Source organism: Melospiza georgiana, chromosome 6 (genome assembly GCF_028018845.1).
Source record: "Melospiza georgiana isolate bMelGeo1 chromosome 6, bMelGeo1.pri, whole genome shotgun sequence".
Taxonomy (NCBI): domain Eukaryota; kingdom Metazoa; phylum Chordata; class Aves; order Passeriformes; family Passerellidae; genus Melospiza; species Melospiza georgiana.
Window position 1 is genome coordinate 44851471 of NC_080435.1, and position 17768 is coordinate 44869238.

Here is a 17768-nt window from a genome sequence, read left to right on the forward strand (position 1 = left end):
TCCAAACATTTGGAAAATTTAACAATTCTAGAGTATTATGCAAAATGCAGACTTCAAGGACTTGCTTTTTCTTTTTTTTAATATATAGGGAGGTTATAAAAGAACTGTCTGTAATAAAGAAAAAATAGATGCTGTAGACTTATTACATGTTGCCATTCTTTCTTTCTCTACTGATCAAAAATAGCTCTCTCTTTTAAAAGCCTGAAACTTCTATTTTGTTTTCTCTGAAGGTGTTGGGGGACCTTCTTTCTGTGGAGGACTAAATGGATCCAGAGAAGGCAATAATCACAAAATTACTTTGCTACACTGGCTCTGGGAAATTTGCTGACATATATAGTCACTTTTTTTACACCAAATGTGCTTAGCCCCCAAAATGGCTACAGTGCTGTCCAGTTTGATTTTATTCAAACAGAAATTTATGTTGTGAAGAGACACTTTGAAACTAGAGAATCTATTCCAGATCAAAGCCATAAAAAAGAAAAGAAGAAGAGATAAAGGAAGGATGGGTGGAAGGAAAAAAAAAAGAAATACGAAGTATAACTAAATAAAATAATTAATAAAACAGTACTCAAGCTGAAATTCTTAGGTAAACTTTCATTTTAAATCCCTTAAACAAATAAGTCCTTTAAGGCTTTCAGGTCTTTTAATTTTTTTCCTACCCTCTCCATTCTGTTAAGTGGTGGCAGATGCTTGACTATATTTGTTCAGTTAAATGTATTTCTCCCAGCCCAACTCTTCAGTTTCCTTTTACTGTAGCCTGAAAGGTTTCTTTTGAGTCTTTTTTACCCACATTTTTTTCATACTTACTAGGTCTTGAGATGCACCTGATTATGTTTTCCTGGGTTATCCCATGCACCACTGAAAATTTGCTTTTATATTTGGACTTCTGTTGAATGTTCCTATCAAATGACTTCCACGCGCAGAAAAAAGGTTGAAATTAGTATTACTGTTATTTAATATTTCAGAGGCCATGAGAAAGGAATTCATCTAGAGGTTTGTATGAGAGATTTTCAAGGGTTTCTTTGTATTTATAAGGCCAGGAATTACTATGAACAAATACTTCAAAACAAATAGAATTTCAGGTTTCCACTGGTACCATAGTTTTAAAGTAAGAGACAAATAATTTGATGGAAAGCCCTGATAAAATTTATGATGTTTTATTTTGCCCATAAAAGAAATTTTGGACTTCAAACTTCTGCTTGTATTTTTTCTTCCACTTTTGTTGTTGTCTCAAGAGATATTTCCAGTGTTTTGAAATGGTTGTAAATAATCAGTTTATTATAAGTATTTATTTGTGTGTTTATTACTTTTTTTCAGGCCATTTAATGAAAACTATACAGTTCATTTCTCTAGCAGTCTTGGAATAAATTACAATGTCATTAAAACTAGAGTGGCAGAATGCACAATTAATGACTTGCAAAGTATGCCAATAAAACCATGCTGGAAACATTGAGAAATTAATAAAGCTGTAATGCAATTAGACTTAAAATTTGTATTCTGGGAGAAAATCTATGTCAAACTTAGTGACTGTGCTGAGCTAATGTATTTCAAGTTGCATTTAAGGCTGGTACCATACTGCCTGGATTGAAGGACTTCTTATTGCAGGAAAACAGTCCAATCTAGAGTGAAAAATGACAGCTCTGTAACCTCCTAAAACCATTTTGCAGCTATTCATGTAGTAGGCCAGATTACCAGCCACTGTATATTAGCACTGTCACATTGTTAAGACTCTGCATTAAGCAACAAAATTTTACAACAGTGAAGCAACAGGCAAAAGAGATGAAAATATCTTTGTGTTTATTCAGTATGTTATTGGCAAGGAACTACATGAACCTGAATGATAAGCTTCCCTGCCATCCCCTCTCAAATTTTGCATATAGAGAAACACCATTTTTTGGGCATATTGAATCATTTTCTGGAGCACTGACACAGGAACAAACTCTTCTGGGCATCAATAAAATCAACATATGGTGTCCTGATCTCCATGCAGAGACAGGGAATAGGTAGTGTTGAAATGCCCAATCAGAAATGTAATTATCCCTGTATGTGTGGTTGATATGGTTGATAATGCAGGAAGAGTTCAATAAACAGAAAAAAAGGAGGATTAATCTGAAAAAAAATTTGGAACTTTAGTTTAAGGCCATTCTATATTCAGTGAAAAACATAGACACTTTTGAAGATGTTTTATGCTATCCAGATCATGAGGATAGAATAATGAGTCATTCTGTAGAGAAGTTATCAGTTTTTGTGGAATATAAAATAATGGTGAACAATTCAGCTGGTCCTGGAACCTAACTTTCAGTGGTTTAAGTGATAAGGAAATTATATCTGTAATTATATAGATATCTCATTCAGCTGAAACTCTAGCCCTGATTTCCTACTAGTTTTATCTCAAAAAAAAAAAAAAAATCAACAACCTGTACATTTATATTAAATACGTAAACATTCATTTTAAGCATGTTGTTATTGGCTATAAACTGTGACTAAGATTTCACTGTAATATGTACTGTACAGTATCTATAATACATGAGTAAAAGATGATTATTTCAGAAACAGTTTCAGAGAAGAATAATTTCTAGTTAACACTTCAAGAGCACATGAGTTTTTTGTCCAGCAGATAAGCAGACTTGTCTCAGAGTAATCTCTTTAAAATGGACCAAGCTCTTTAGATTTTTATTGAGGAAAGCTGGACATTTCTTCCCAACTAATTATAATAAACATGCTGGTAGGAATACAAGGAAACGGAAGGAAGGAAGGAAGGAAGGAAGGAAGGAAGGAAGGAAGGAAGGAAGGAAGGAAGGAAGGAAGGAAGGAAGGAATCATGCTAGAAACAATTTTTTCATCAGTGTTAATGTTTTGCATAGTAGAACTATGGATGACACAGGATAATAAAAGTATTTTAATGAGTTTCATGTCAGCTGTACTTCATTTTGAGCTGAGTGATTGAAATGGCAAAGAGTTTTGTACCTTGGTCGAAGAATAAGCATAAATTCTTTAGGTGGCTGTTAGCAGGACATATTTATCAATTATGACAAATCATTAGCTTTCATGGAAAAAAACAGCAGAATGAAAATGCTCCTTGACTATAGCTGAGAATAAGAAACGGCCTGAAGGCATCCTGGGCCTTACATACATCCTGAGCTAGACATTAGATTTTAATTATCTTTTATTGTGAGACATTATTTGGATCTGTCATTCAGATTTTTATAACATCAGATATAGTTATTCTTGTTCATAATGCTGTAAGGAAATAATGTGCTAACCTGGACCTCGATCACAGTTTTGGATGATGCCATTGGAAAGATGGTCATAGTTATCTTGAACAGGTAGGAATGCAACACCTATATGAATACTGATTTTTCATCAAATATAGTAAATAAAAGGAACAAAGACAGTTAAGACCCTGCAGCTACTTCACTTGCAGCAATTCCTGAATATGCTTGTATTTTCTGTCAAAAGACTGAGTTTGGTTTTGTTCACCCAGACTTGCTGTATGATGAATTCCTAAGGAGCACAGCCACAAGCCAGTTGGAAAAGCACTAAACAAGGAAGAAGTGAGGAAGCACTAAACGAGGAAGAAGGGAGAAACCAACTACCAGACTGAGGTAGTTTTTCTAGTGTTTCGACTGTGGCCCCATATCGAGCATTGGAAGAAAGATCTACTGATCTAAACTAGGAACTGAACAAAAAATCAGTCTGTAACAGCTTGTAAGAGTCTTCAAAAAATTAGATCTATAAACTTCTAATGTGAAAGAAGAAGATGGCAGGAATGGAAGAAGCAAATGTGTGTGATTTATAAGTCCTTCACAGTTTGATGCAGTCTGGTTTTGAGGAGGAAAGAAAAAAATCTGCTGGCTAAGAGAAGAAAAAAGATAGCTTGAGATAAGAAAAAAGAAAGCATTCTGGACCACAAAATTTCAAATTATGTGTAGCAGTTTATTTTCTGTTTTCAAATCTTGCCATTCTTTAATGTACACTGTACATTAATGAATGATGTACTTTTGGCTCATTAGTGTCATGCCAGTCATTCACAGGAACATTATGTTGACTCTAGCTCAGAAGTTTTTACAGTGTCAAGCTTTTACTCCTCTTCCTTGCAGAGCAAAATAAATCTGTCTTTCATGATTTCTGGAAGTGAGAAAAGTCTTTGCTGGGATGTCACCAGCTTTTAACAGGCTTTCCAAACCCTTAGGTGATGAAGTCATCCATATTTCACCAAAAATAGTAGAATACTTGCAGTCACTATAAGGTGATTCTGCAATCTAGGAACGCATTAAGAGTTGGTATGGTATATTTAATAGCTTATTATTTGTCTATTAATTTGAAGATTCTTGACTTTTTTTCTTATTCCCTCTTTCTTCTAAAAAAAATCTTAGTGAGAATGGATGCAATTCCACTCTCATCAGGAAATAGACTGGAATATCTTCAAAAAGCTCTTTCCTTGGCATTGAGAAATTTTATCTTTATATTTTTTAGATGCATTTTATTCAAGTAACCTATGAATAAACCAGAGAAAGTACTATTTATGTTATACGTTAACAATTCTTTGAACAAAACACGATCCCTCCAGTAATAAAAATCCAATGACTGTACATAAAACATAAATTTAAGAACAATACTTTTTTCCTTTTTTTTAGCTGAGGACCTAACAAATGACCAAAAAACTGTGGTGCTTAAATATTAAAAGAGTATTGCAAAATTCTGGAAAAGGTTAAACAATATTTTAAGCAGAGTCAGGTTTACACTAATTTCATTTTACAAGTCACTGATTAAGACCTTGTTCACAATGTCACATACAGTTCTGGTCACCTACTTTTAAGATTAGCATAATAAAGGACCAGGTGTAGGAAACAGCTATTATGGTAATTAGGGGAATGCAATATTTATCTGAGCAAGAGAGGTTTAAAACTTGATTTACACAGCCTCACCTAGAAAAACAAGTTATAACAAATTTGGGGTTGACTTATTAATTCGGATGTGAAGGTGTATATGTGAAGGAAGGAATAGAACTACTTAAACCTGAAAGTCAGTACAGATACCTGACCAAGTATGTGAGAGGCTCAGGTATGTAGTTACAACTGGAAATTAACAGATCTCTAATCAGCTGGAAGTGCAAAGGTCCTCCAAACTTGGAAAAGATAAAATATGTTTTAAGATTCAAGTGCTGCAGGAGTAAATTTTGTAATTGATTTTTTGTTCATTATCTCTGAACATGTGACATCAGTGGTTACATTGGCTGTTGTGGAGGTTCATGTTTAAGACACAAAGGACTGGATCGATGTTTGTGATTTTCCCTGTGTTACTCTAATCCAAATGTAGGGGGGAGGGGGCAGCTGCTCTGGTTTGGCAAATTCTCAGCTATTATGGACATGGGAATGATGACCTTGAAAAATTTTGTATCTTTCTGTGGGACAGCATAATCACCACACTTGGTGGTTTATGGTGGTTTACATTTGTCAGATTTACTTTAGTAAGCTTACTGGAAAATGTTGATTATCAGTCATATGGGGGTGCAGATATTCTTGGACAACCTATAACTACTTAAAGGCTGACTACAATTATAGGACTGCAACAAAAAAAAAATTGAACCTATCCAATACTATTTCCCACGATCTTTCCCACCTCTAACACTCATAGGAGCAACCTGATGCTGAGTCTTACAATCCTTAAGTACTAATTTATTAAATTTTCACATCTTGGCCAATACCTGATTCAACACTACAGAAATACTGCCATTAAAATTATTAAACAAATTTTATATCAAGTGATTTGCTATATAAATGGGGTTTTTCCTGTGGTATTTTCTGCTACTCAGAATTGCACATAGTAATTTTATTCTGTAACAGCTTCAAAACTATTGTATTAAGAATTGCTTTATGAAATATGTAATGCTTTTTTGATATTGGTAGACTTAATATTGAATTTTTTAATGTGTATAAATGTCAGAATTTAATCTTTTGTTGACCCCACTAGTCTTCATAAAATTTGTGACTAAACTCTGCAATTTGAATAAATGGCTTCTGATACTGTGGTGCTTTTCTGAAAGGGTGGAGGCAGAAAGGTTTTCTCTATATTCAGACAAAGAGTTACATTTGAATGCCTGAGGAGCACATTTGATTTCATTATTTCACTGTTTAGCAATTGTGGTGAAAATATGTAGTTTTAAAGCAGATAATGTGGTTATCAGGTGGTGATACTGCGGCACTTTAAATGAGAAATATAATAAATATTTTACTATTAAGTTAATGCCACAGAACTTCTCACAGATTTAAAAGTATCATTCTGAAAAATGGTCTTAAAATATAGATTTTATGACTCATAAAAATAATTCTAACTATAAAAAAACTTAGATATATAAGACACTCATGGTTTAACCCCACCCCACAACTGAGAACTATACAGATGCTCACTCACTTCCACTGATGGGATGTGTGTCAGAGACTGCAATATTAGTTTATGACTTAAATATTTTAAGGAAAAATATTTATTATTTTAATATTTTAAGGAAAAATATCTATTATACTAGAACTGTATTTAAAAAGCTGCAAAGAATTCCACCACACTCTGAATAGACCTTTGAAGTGGAACCCTACATCGTTCACTGATTCAGATAGGATAAAGTAACAACTCAAGGGATGGGAACATCCACAAAGCACAAGCCTAACACCTTCAGGGAGGAGATGCCAGCCCCAGGGCTGTCAGCTGCCAGGCTCTGGCATCAAAGGGTGGGGAGGGAGGCCTTGGATGTGTGCTGGAAAGCCTCTGGTGAGAGGCAGTGGCTGCCCATCCTCCAGTGCGCAGACCAGCCCAGCTGAGGGGCCCTTCACCTGGGAAAAGCTTATCCTCAACAGAGGGGGTGTCATGGCCCATCAAAGGCCCCCAAAGGGGTCCCCAGACCTGCACCAGAGCACCCAGGATGAAGCAAAAGACCCTCTGTGTCACAAGGGACAGTGTCTAACTGGCCCCCAGTCCTATACTGCGCATTACATAGAGTGTGCTATGTAATCTGGAGGGGAAGAGATGTTTCAGAGTGTCCATTAGAGGGCATCTATCTGCACCTTTTTCTCTTGGTGGTTTTTTGTTTTTTATTTTTCCTATTGCAGATTTTTTTCACCTGTTTCCTTTCTCATAGTTATTTTGACTCTTCTATCTCATCTGTACTCCTGGTGGTCTAATCTCTCAGGCAGAGCTCCATTCCTCTAGCTGGTGTCAGCAGCATCAGGTCACAGGCAGCAATTCCAATTACTTTGGAGCTATCTCCAGGGAGCAAAGGACTATTACACTGCACTCTGTAAAATTCAAAGTGCACGTGTCACCAATAACCTGAAAAGCCCAGAAAGAATAGTTACAAACCCTCAGCCTGGACATTTTCAGTCACAATTTGCAATCTTGAATCACAGAGTGCTGTTGGTTTTAATACCAGAGCAAGAAGGAATGAAAGAATTATATCCCTTGGAATGAGTTTCTTTCCGATGTCTGTTGTATTAGAAAGAGAAAAATATGATGCAAATGTAAAAAATGAGTGGTTTTTTCTCTCAGTTTTCTTTTTAACATTTAAAATGTTTCCAAGAAACTAGTCAATAATTTAAATTCATGAAATATTTAATTTTCTAGTTCAGTCAACTTTATAACTAAAGGTGCAGAACATCACAATTAGTCTCATATTAGGATAATTATTTTAAATTTCCATAATATAAATTTTCCAGTAAGGAAATTTTGCTTTTTATATATATTATTATTCCTCCCTCGCTCTCTTTCTTATTGCCTTCCCTTCTCAGTCTTCTCTTACTCTCTCTCTTTCTCCTTCTCTTTCTTTCCCATGAAGAAAGCAGCTGAGGAAGTCGTGACTCAGAACCTTATTAGAAATCCAATCTTTGACCCTGTTAAAGGTCCCTATTGAGTTTTTGTTGAACTCCTTAATTGTCTGGTTGCTTATGAAATCACCGACTGTGTTTTTGTGAATAATGCATACATAACTGAATTCTTTAAGGCTTTACTTTCTTGGTGATTAAGCCTTTTTCTCCCCTTGAATGTCACTGCAGGGGAGTAGACTTAAAGTGAGAACATGCTTTTTTCCCCCCTTTTCTTAAATGTACCTTCAGTGTAAAATAAAGATTAACTTTTTTTAGCTGACTTCACAAAAATTTCACCTATTCATTTCATAAATCCCAACTTCATGATCAAAATGAAGTCAAGCCAATCCTCCCTTAGGTATGCAGTACTATTTCACTCATCTCTTTTACGCTATTATTAATCATAATTAATATTTATTGTAAAGCTCAGGGCTGCTACACCTGCTGTAACTAATAACAAAAACATTCTAGAAGTGCAATATAAAAAAAAACTTACAGATCAATTTGTGTTTGACACATGTGGGGGAGCAGGAAGAACAGTGGGCAGCCACACTGGCAGACAATTGTTTTGAAATATATTAAGTTCCCTGCTCTTTGGAAACCTGGCCTGAGGAATGACAGATATGAATGCTTTGGAATTAAACATATTTTCCTTTTGCCTGTTAGTATGGCTCAGACCAGCTTGAATTGTTTTCTTCTATCCACTGGTTTACATTATTGCTGCCTGTGCCACTTTATGAAATCAATCATTTAACAGAAGAATCTAGGTAAGAGACTAACTCAGATTTTAGGAGCAGAAGAAGATGGAAACCAGGACACATGGGAACTAAACAAAGAAAATAACATTTCCGTGGTATATGCAAAAAGAAGCAGATTCTGTGTTGGACAATATGGGGAATATGAGATATCTGGATTACCATACCACGCACAAAAGTAGAGAATGTGGGCTGAAAACGTGCAAAAACTGTGGAGATATATACAGCCACATGGTACAGAATGAAATATGTTCATTTGGCTGAAAATATCCCAGATAGGCCATGGTTTATTGATGTCATATTTCCATCTTGCTTTCTTGTTTTTCAGGCTATTTTTTCCCACCAGGAATTACTCATCTGTGCTGTGTATTAAGTGCACTGTGGAGTACTCTGAGCTAACTTCAAAGATATGTTGCTGTTAAGATTGACCTGAGCTGACCTGTGTGATCTGAAAGGACTGAGAGCTGTCCAGGTCCATCTTGTGTGGGCATGATCACTGAGAGAAATGTGTGTCTACAGAGTTATGTTTACTGCACAAAAACCACAACATCCAGCAATTTAACATCAGATTCTGCAGTAAATTACTCTCATTTAAAACTTAATAAATATCAAAGCTTTTGAAAAGTGTGGCTGTTAAATGCAAACGACATGGAAGAAACATGAAGAATGAAAAGAAAAAAACAAACCCTGCTCAAAATGCACAGTAAATATAAATCTCTGCCACTAAATTTTTCTCCATAACATACTACATATTCTTTATTACTGTTTGAGGTTAGCTTTTTTCTTAATTTTTTTTGTTTTTAACAAGTAAAATTGCCTAACATTAGTACTGGAAATTAATTTAATAATGCAGCAAGGATTCTTTGCACAAAACATGATTAATTTCCTTAATGTCTTAAGAAATTAGGAGAGTCTCCAGTGAAGCTTTGACCTTGGAGCAAAATCTAAGTGCCACTGAAGTGGTCAAGTGCTTCCATCTGTGCCCTGCCCACAGCTTGGCAAAGAGGAGCCAGAATGCTGGTGTTACACAACTGGAACAAAGTGGGAGAAGCAGCTCAGAACAGGAATGTTGACCCCAGTCTTCCATGAGCTCTCTGGACTGACAGCAGCATCCTTCTTGATCCATTTATACTCCTCCTTCTCCTGAAAGAGCCGCTTCTCTGATGGGAGCTCTGATGTGGAGTGGGAAGGCTGTGGATTCATGAATGGACTGTGCTGTCAAAGGCATCACAGTTTCACTGTGCATGTTCCTCGAAGTGTATGGAAATGCTAAAATTAGGATTTAGTTACTCTCAGCTCTGCTGCATGAGGAGTGTGGGGTGATCTTAATTTTGAATCAGGTTGAGCAAGGCAACTTGATTTTATTTGTCCCTACAAAGTAAATTACAGTTACCCTTTCAAAAAGTTATGCTGGCACATACTGGAGGAAATGCAAGTTTTATAGAAAGATAGGAATAACATTTAAGGTTGGAACTGCTGCAGGAAAATCAAGTTGCAGTGACCACTATTCAGCAGCAGGCATCAGGTAGATCTTGAAAGACCCTTTCTCAAACCCAAGTAGAATCTGAAATAGATAATTTAATACAGTCTAATTTACAGGCTCCATTGAGTTTTTGTGAAAAGTGTTTCAATTTCTGTGTTGTACTGCTATGAAAACAATGTTACCAAAAGCTTCTGCAATTCTTAATGGATAATAAAACAGTAGAAGGATATTATGAATAAAAATTAAAATACTGTAAAAAAATATAATTCAAAAAATATAATGGAATAACAGCTAGAAGATGGTTCAGTGCTTCATTTTGAAAAGAACAATGAAGCAGGCCTTTCCAAAATGGACAATGAAAACAGAGGAAGGGCTAATATTGATGTAATGGGCAGAATGTAGATTAAGGGTCCTCAGTCTACTGAGTAATCTTCAGGGGCTACTCTGCCCCTGAAGCTTTATTTTCAGTTATGCTCCAGCTCAGATTCTCTTTGTTTCCATATGTATCTATGCAATATCCATAAATGTAAAAACAACTTCCTCTACAACGATTCCCTCTTCTTTTCTTAAAGCTGTATGTGTCAATTGCTGCTTTCTAATGTGAGACAAAATGAGGGTCCAAACAATATTTGATTGTGCAACCTAGCCTAACTCTTATTACAAGTCTCTAGGATCTTCAGTCATTTTCTTGCATGGGTATCTGGACTCAGATTACACTTGTTGTATCTCAGATTGATGATTTATAATAGAAAACATGACTGTTCTCTAAAAAAGTAGAAATAGGAAATATTAGATTTTATAAATAATTTGTTAAGCTATCCCTATGTCTTATGCATCGTTGCATTTCCATGCATATTTTCCTGATAATATTGCAGATTTTCCTGATAATATCACAAATTTTGAATGTATTTTTGCCCATTATTAGGTTGTTACTACTATATTAACTTGATGACAGTTAAACTGTTTGATTTTGGTGGGTTATTTGATTGTAATCCCAATTCTTGCTGGAAAGTTTATAGGCAATAAATTCAGGTTATAAATAATACTCCTCTCCTTTTTTATGTCTTTTTTTTTTTTTTTTTTTTTTTGGTAGCAAATAAGTTCCTTTAAAGGTCGCCATTGAAAGTGTCATAAAGCATATCTCAAACTAGCAAATCTAAAGAATTCTTTGGAATATCCATGAATGCCTAAAATGGTTTGGGGAATGTTATCTTAGCTGCTTCATCATTTGCTACTCCTGATGATGTTATTGTGGTCAGTTATTACAGGCTGGGTGTAACATGGGGGGAAATAAATGTCTGACGCCCCACTTGCAATCAGTGTTAGGTTTCCTCTTTGCTCTTCAGGAATCAGAAGAAAGTTGATTTCTTGAGCAATGTCGCTTCCATCCTTTCTTGCTAGAGAAAACAGTGAACAACATCCAGCTGTCTCTCATTGTTACTTTGAGGCAGAGGTGCATGAGAAAAGCTCGATACAGAAGATGTTTTCATACATACAGTATAAATTATGGATTTTTTAAAAATGTTTTATCTCTTCTAACTGACACTTAAGCACTCACAAAAAAGCAACAACAAACAAACCAAAATAAAGCTATCTTTGAATAGCTACAGGAAAGACAAAGTCTCTAACATATAGGCTTAATTTGTTCACTACAGACTCTATCCTGCTCACAGCTTAACTAAGAATGCATCCAAAAGCTGTTTCAATATGGTTAATTTACCATTTTCATCCTGGTAAGAAACAAAGATGTTTTTCTCTTTGCTGTCAATGGTATACAGGGAGGAAGATATGATCCATATTAAAATGGTAAACCTCTTATACAAATCCGAAAGAGTCCTGCTCAGCTCTTCTGTGATAAGACGTCAGGTGTTATGGAAAGCCACCAAATCTATTAAATTGAAGAACCTAGATGGTCTAAAAGATAAAATTTTATTCAGTACCAAGACAATGTCTCAAATACCTCAGCCTTTTCTCCCATCAAAGACAAAATATGTTTGCGTTGATACGCCTCCTCTTTAGTTTTGCCTGGTTCGCTTAAACAGTTATAGATTTAATCTGGTCAAAGCCTTAATGTAGAATACAGTATACTACATTGGCTCAAAATGATTTGTCATTGTTAAACATGAATTTCTCTCTATTCAAATTTCAAGTTTGCTGGGGAAGTAGGTTTGGATTTTCTTTCTTTCTTTTTTTAGTAATGAACACTGTCATTTTGAATGAATGGAAATAAATAATCATAGATGAACAGATTTAAACAACTATCTAATCACCATAACCAAATAAATTCAGCCAGATTTTTCTCTCAGGGTACATCTCCACAAATATCAACATTGAAAAAAGTTTAGAAGCAGACTGAAGTAAACTTATGTCATAGATCTTGATGGAGATGGTTGAGGAAACTCCAGCTGAAATTTCTGAGCTGGATCCTGTATAAGAGATCTTTGTGGAGGAAGATTATCTGTCATATCAACTTAAACATTAGGCGTGAAGTGTAAGTGCTTCTGCACTTCATGAAAATTTAAATTGTGGTGTGTTTTGCCCTGTTCAGCTGTAGTGGCTATATAGCATATTAAACCAAAGTAATAGAAAATATATGTGCCATAAAATTATATTAGCACCACAGCCCCAGAATGCAGTGAAAATAATAAGCCAAAAATTTTCACTTTTCATTTTTTTTTTTTTAATAAACAACTGCACTTTGATGCATTGATCCTACATGGGATGGGCTCAGGCAATATCACATGAACATAAGAAGCCCAACTGTCTATGAAAACTTGTTTGCTATTGAGGTATGGTTAGTTTTTTGCTGCTTCAAACAGATTATACAGTTTTGTAACAGATTCAATATTTCAAGTAAAATGTTGGATAAATAACCAACATCCATTAATTCCAATTCATAGAATCACAGAATCACTGCATGTGATTTTTTTGAATGTTCTTTTGTTCTTTTTTCTTTTTCTTGGGTGGGAAGAGGGGTAGGAGATAGCGATATCATGTACTAGTGATCTATGTTTTACAGTATTTCCCCAACTGTGAGTCCACTGTCATGAATAATGAAATATGCCCAGTGGTTCATTGCCTCTGTGATCTGACTCAGATTTCCATAGCCCTTGGCATCCTAATGCAAATGGTTAATTCTTTAAGCTTTGTTGCTCAATTCATCCCTGTGTTATTTTTTGAAACAACCAGTTTGTCATCTGTTTATACAATGTGGAAATGAATTTTAATTGCCTCACATAAATTCATGACAGAGTACTTTATCTTCTTTTTTTTTAGCCTTAACAGCAGTGTTCAAGCTTACATTGCAAAGATTTTTCATTAAAAACTCTTTTAGACTAGAGTATATTTGGCTGGCTGGCTCTCCTCCAGTAAGTGGAAAGAGAAAAAAAGGAAAAGGCTCCTTGTCAGTGCTTGATGGGCCTCATCTATTGATTGTTTTTTTTTTAATCCAGGATAGTGTTACTTTAATAGTACTATATAATAGGCTGATCTTTACAACTTTCTGATAAAACTGAAAATATGAAAAACTTGATAATTCTGTTGTAACTTACAGCGGGAAATATGAAGTGGGGGCAGGTTTAGACTAGAGAGATCTTTTTTTCCTCTTTTTTTTCTCTCTTTTCTTGTTCTCAGTCTCATGCCTTCAATACAGCAGTGGAAATTGAATGCAGGAAATTATTCACAGTCTCAGAAGATGTAGGACAAGGATCAGTGACCTGAGGCTAAGGAAGGAAATGTTTAGGCTAGACATTAAGAAAAGATTTTGAGCTGTATGGGCCAAATGGCTGAACTCCTGAGGGAGGCTGTGAAAGCTACATCAGCGCTGCTATCAGAGGTCAGATAGGACACCAGTGGGTAGGAGGAGGTTGGACATAATGAAAACAAAATTTTCTCATAACTTGGTCCCCTGTTTTCAAACTCAGTTGTTCTGTTTTTTTGACTCTTATATACAGGCTGACAGGCACAGATGTCTTTTTTTTTTCAGGTCTGACTGGCCACTCAATCAACTCACTTTCTCATGCAAAGCTGGCTCCGGAAAGTGAGTTTTTTTCATATATTGATATGAAAAAGAATTGCTTCAGCATGAATCTTCTAGCCATGTTGAACCGTACATTCCACTCTTAAAGCACATTTTGGCAATCACAATTCATATGTGAGATCAGTGCATATTTTTCTTTGTGTGAAACTAGATTTGAAGATAGCAAAATTCTGGAGTGATAATGAAGCTACAAATACAACTTGCTTTCTCACTCAAGCCTATCTTTGGTGTTGGAATGATAAGTGCTGCACGCTTAAAATATCAGCTGGCTTAGCTAGTTTTTCAAGGCTCCATGAATAATCAGAAAAAATTTTGCTCAGGAGGACAAATCACAGCAATAACTGTAACTTGGGCACCATGAAAACTCATCTAAAAGCTTTCAGATTGATCCTCATGTGTGATGTCACTAATGTGAGAGGTATAAATTAACCTTATGATAGCTGTTTCAATATCTTTTTTGCTTTTAATACTTTGGCAATTCATATTTTGTTCTGTGAATATAAAATTATTGCAACTATAGAACCATAGAATCATATAATGGTTTAAGTTGGAAGGGACCTTAAAGACCATCTAGTTCAACCCACCAGCCATGGCCAGGGACACCTTCCACTAAATCAGATTGCTCAGAGCCCCATCCGACCTGGCCTATTTGAACATAACTTTGAGAATGATATTAAAGAAAGGCCAGAGCCTTGACACTTCTGATTATTTTTTCCTATTATAGAGGAGATAGTTCAGAGTTTTCCAGATGTCCTATTAATTGAACCTTCTCTGCTGTTTTGTTTCTGGGTTTTGTTTTGGTTTTTGGTTTGTTTTTTTTTTTTTTTTTTTTCACTAGGATTTCTTCAAATGGACTATCTGCCCTTATTTTTCCAATATATTTTTTCCACAACCTTATGAAATTTGCTCCAGTGTAAGCACTGAAAACTGGTATCATGGGACATGCAGCATATAGATTTAACTTGCTTTCCTCATGCTTTCTTGACTTTCAAGCACACCTGCTACAAATTCCATTTGTGGAATGAAATATATCAATAAATCAGAATCTTTGCACCAGATTTTGTGGCTTATCTGCCATATGGAGAAATGTTAAATGAAGAGTTTAAGGCAGAAACATTTGTATAGCTTTCATGTATTTCATAACTAAATAAGCTCTCATACTGTGAGGCTGATATATTAATCATCCAGTACTGTGTCTGCTGAAGAAACACTCTGAACCAAGTAAACTTCAGAGGGGGGAAGAGATTCTGCATGAGCTGAATTTGAATTGGTATAGGGATGGTTCTTTGATATTGTAGTTCTGCCTATTTACAGAAGTATGTGATTGCACACCACAGGAATATTTCATTACACACAGCTTTAGGATACTATTTCAGGGTGATTCCCACTGATTTTCTTTGTGGTAGAGAGGAAGTGAATCAATATACCAGAATATTGTTAAGGTATGGCATTAAAACAAAAGGTATCAATGAACCGGGAACAACCACTTGGACTCTGCAGTGATTAGAAAGGTGAGTTGCAGCATCAAGACATAGGCCGACAAAGCTGGTTCTTTTTCTAGACATCCTGTCTCCAATGGTTTCTTTGAATGTCAAAAAAAAACCCCAAATCAAACAAACCTTTTGAAGAACAACATAAGGACCTGAAATATGTCCAGCAGGTGAACTCAAATATATATAAATTAATCAGTTGAATCTTACTGAATCATGTGGACAAGATGAGAGAAGCTAAAACAGTACAACTTGAGCATATTACAGAAAGGAGAGACAAAAACACCCCCTAACATAATGGAAAGGGTTCATCAAAAGTTGTCCCATCTGAAGCAAGCACCATGTTACCAATGTAACATACGGAACTAAAAAATGAAGTGAGGATAGGTGCCCCAGTAAGCCAACAGGAGTTTAATCTTATAGGTAGCTCTTGAATGTGACCATCCTTTTTCAATCATGCACGATGCTAAAAGATAACTCATTCTGACTTCCAGTTAACTTATTTGTTTAAACAAATATTAGGAGATTTGACCTAAAGAGAAAGATGTTGAAACTATTGTGCGCACTGCCTTATGGACAATTCACAGGTTCACAAAGTTGATGAACATTTCAGGTTTGAAGGCAGCTCAGTATCTCTCCATCTCACCCTCCTGCTTTAAGCAGGGCCAGCTGTGTTGGAGACCACATTGCTCAGAGTCTTTTCCAATCAGGTCTTGAAAACCTTCAAAGATTGGAACTGCACCCCCTCTCTGAGCAACATGCTCCACTGCTTGGACCTCCTCACAGTGAAACTACTCTGAATACTCCTTCAGCATCTAAACAGAAAAACCTGCTTAAGCATAGGGCAAGCAGTCAAATAAAATAAGATTTGATTTCATGAGAGCTTATTATTTTACTTTTATTATCCCATAAACTCATAAAAATCACCTTTTTCTTATCATTCATTTGTTCAGTCCAATAGCCTGTCTTGAAGGATCTAAGTAATGAAAGGATCCATGTCCTGCATTTGTGAATACTTTATTCTCCATAAAAGCTTGATTTATATTATTACACGGGGGAAACAATGCTAGAATTCTATGTTTGTTTTGGGTTTTTTTTTGTGGTAGGCAGGCACCAGTGACAGATGGAAGATACATTTATTACCTTGTATATCCTCACCAGTAAGTGATCAAAGACCCTGTGTTAGGAAAAAAGTCTGTTTAAACACATTGCCTTGGAAAAGATTCAAGAGCTTTACACAGGCATCCTTCTCTTCCAAATGATAAACCTTCAAAGTTATTCAGTTAAACACCTGAAGATTTAAAACTTGATCAAAAATCGTAAACCAAGAATGTGATTCAAGATGAAATTGCTATAATTTCATTCATGTTTATCTTTTATTCCTGGAGTTAAAAAACAGTATTTGAAATGCACTGCAAAAAGTGGAAATAGACACCAAGATATCTTACATATTTAGGAACTTCAGTAAAATGGTGTAAGTAGTAGCAAAAAAAAGGGTTTATTTTACAAATGAACTTCCTATTCAAAAGAAATAATAGGGTTTTAACGAGATATAAGTAAGACTAATTTTTAAATTATTATTTTCAGTTTTATTTTAACTTTTTAAAAATTTTATTTTAACAATTTTAACTGCAAAATATCTGGTTACCTGTTTGCAGATATCATGTTTTCCATCCAACTTCGATTAAAAAGCCAGTGACTTACTGATAATCAGTGTAAAAAACTTTCTAAAAGGCAGTCTGGGATAATAGGTTAGGGAGAACTCTGTCTAATAAGAATATAATTCTGTGTTTTCATACTAGGCAGAGTAGGATGTTAATAACTTTTCTGGACAGTTTCTGGAATGAAGAATCTTTCAGCTGTGTGTGGGATAGCTGCTGAAGACTGGACTGCAGTGAGTTTTGTAGTGCAATAGTTTTATTTTGTGGGTGTTGGTGCTCCAGACTAAACTAATGATCACATCAGTACAGCACTGAAAGATTGAACACGTGGAGTTACTGTCATGAGTAAAACACTGCTCTTGAACCTTTCCATACAACCAGTCTGCAAAATAAACTGTCCTGGTGAGAATTAGTGGATTGAAGAGCAGCTATCACAAGAAAGACAGGAACTACCACTGCTTGAAAAATTTTGAAAAGTGAACAAAAC